At 48.6% G+C, this 2,410-nt stretch overlaps 1 pseudogene; it reads left to right on the forward strand.

The window, feature by feature from the left end:
* The first annotated feature begins 1,109 nt into the window (after positions 1-1,109).
* LOC104653905 lies at positions 1,110-2,131 on the forward strand (annotated as a pseudogene).
* The last annotated feature ends 279 nt before the right edge of the window (positions 2,132-2,410 follow it).

Here is a 2,410-nt window from a genome sequence, read left to right on the forward strand (position 1 = left end):
GTGTTGAGATCCTTTGGAGGAGAAGAAGCATTCTGGCTTTTGGAATGTTCAGCTTTTTTCCTTTTTTTTTTTTTTGTTTTTGTTTTTGTTGTTGTTTTCTCATCTTCTTGGATTTATTTATCTTTGATCTTTGAGTCTTACTACCCTTGGATGGGTTTTTCTGGGTAGTCATTTTGTTGATGTTGCTGTTGCTTTCTGTTTGTTAGTTTTTCTTCTAACAGTCAGACCTCTCTTATGCACGTCTGCTGCAATTTGCTGGAGGTTTACTCCAGACCCTGTTCACCTGGGTATCACCAGCGGAGGCTACAGAGCAACAAAGATTGCTGCCTGCTCCTTCCTCTGGAAGCTTCTTCCTAGAGGGGCACTCTCCTGATGCCAGGTGGAGCTCTCCTGTATGAGGTGTCTGTCAACCCCTGTTGAGAGGTATTTCCAAGTCAGGAGATATGAGGTTCAGAAACCCACTTGAGAAGGAGTCTGTCCCTTAATAGAGCTGATGTGCTGTGCTGGGATAATCCCCCTTTTCAGGATCAGCTGCTCTCTTTATTGCTGGCAGGCAGAAAAGATTAGGCTCTCTGAATCTGTGACTGCAGCCACCTTTCCTCCCAAGTACTCTGTCACAGGAAGATGAGAGTTTTATTTGTAAGCCGCTGGCTCGTGTTGCTGTGTTTCCTGCAGAGATGCCCCGCCCAGTGAGGAGGAATCTAGAGAAGCAGTCTCACCACAGCTGATTTTCCATGCAGTGGTGAATTCCACCCAGTCCAAACCTCCCAGTCTCCTTTGCACCATCAGGGGAAAACTGCTTACTAAAGCCTCAGTAATGACAGTCACCTCTCCCCCCACCAAGTGTCAGTGTCTCAGATCGACTCCAGACTGCTGTGCTGGCAGTAAGAATTTCAAACCACTGGTTCTTAGCTTGCTGGGCTCTGTGGGAGTGGAATTTGCTGAGCAGGACAGCTTGGCTCACTGGCTTCAGCCCACTTTACAGGTGAGTGGATGGTTCTCCTGGCTCTCTGGAGTTCAAGGTGCTGTTGGAGTATGAAAGAACCCTGATGCTCTTGCCAGGCATCCTCGTTGGAAGTGACATTGTCTTTAAACCCTGCGTGTCAATCCCTGACGCACTGCCGTGATGCCCAGGGAAGACAGGGCGACCTGGAAGTCCAACTACTTCCTTAAGATCATCCAATTATTGGATGATTATCCGAAATGTTTCATCTTGGGGGCAGACAATGTGGGCTCCAAGCAGATGCAGCAGATCCGCATGTCCCTTCGCGGAAAGGCCATGGTGCTGATGGGCAAGAACACCATGATGAGCAAGGTCATCTGAGGGCACCTGGAAAACAACCCAACTCTGGAGAAACTGCTGCCTCATATCGGGGGGAATGTGGGCTTTGTGTTCACCAAGGAGGACCTCACTGAGATCAGGTACATGTTGCTGGCCAATAAGGTGCCAGCTGCTTCCCGTGCTGGTGCCATTGCCCCATATGAAGTCACTGTGCCAGCCCAGAACACTGGACTTGGGCCCGAGAAGACCTCCTTTTTCCAAGCTTTAGGTATCACCACTAAAATCTCCAGGAGCACCATTGAAATCCTGAGTGATGTGCAGCTGATCAAGGCTGGAGACAAAGTGGGAGCCAGTGAAGCCACGTTGCTGAACATGCTCAACATCTCCCCCTTCTCCTTTGGGCTGGTCATCCAACAGGTGTTCAACAATGGCAGCATCTACAATTCTGAAGTGCTTGACATCAGAGGAAACTCTGCATTCTTCCTTCCTGGAGGGTGTACGCAATGTTGCCAGTGTCTGTCTGCAGATTGGCTATGCAACTATTGCATCAGTACCCCATTCTATCATCAACGGGTACAAACGAGTCCTGGCCTTGTCTGTGGAGAGGGATTACTTCTTCCTACTTGCTGAAAAGATCAAGGCTTTCTTGGCTGATCCATCTGCCTTTGTGGCTGCTGCCACCATGGCTGCTCCTGCTGCTGCTGCTGCAGCCCCAGCTAAGGCAGAAGCCAAGGAAGAGTCGGAGGAGTCAGATGAGGATATGGGATTTGGTCTCTTTGACTAATCACCAAAAAGCAACCAACTTAGCCAGCTTTATTTGCAAAACAAGGAAATAAAGGCTTACTTCTTAAAAAAAAAAAAAAAAAAAAAAAAAAAAAAAAAAAAAGAAAGAAAAGAAAAGAAAGAACCCTGATGCTTGGTGCCTGCCCAAACAGCTCCCCAGTTTTGTGCTTGAAACCCAGGGCCCTAGTGGTGTAGGCTCACAAGGGAATCTGTCCTGCAGATTGCAAAAACCATGGGGAAAGTGTAGTGCTCAGGATGGGTAGCACAGTCCCTCATCACTTCCTTTGGCTGGGGGAGGGAGATCCCCTCACTCCATGCCATTCCTGGGTGAAGTGATGCTCCACC

This window comes from Rhinopithecus roxellana, chromosome 7, assembly GCF_007565055.1.
Source record: "Rhinopithecus roxellana isolate Shanxi Qingling chromosome 7, ASM756505v1, whole genome shotgun sequence".
NCBI classification, from domain to species: Eukaryota; Metazoa; Chordata; class Mammalia; order Primates; family Cercopithecidae; genus Rhinopithecus; species Rhinopithecus roxellana.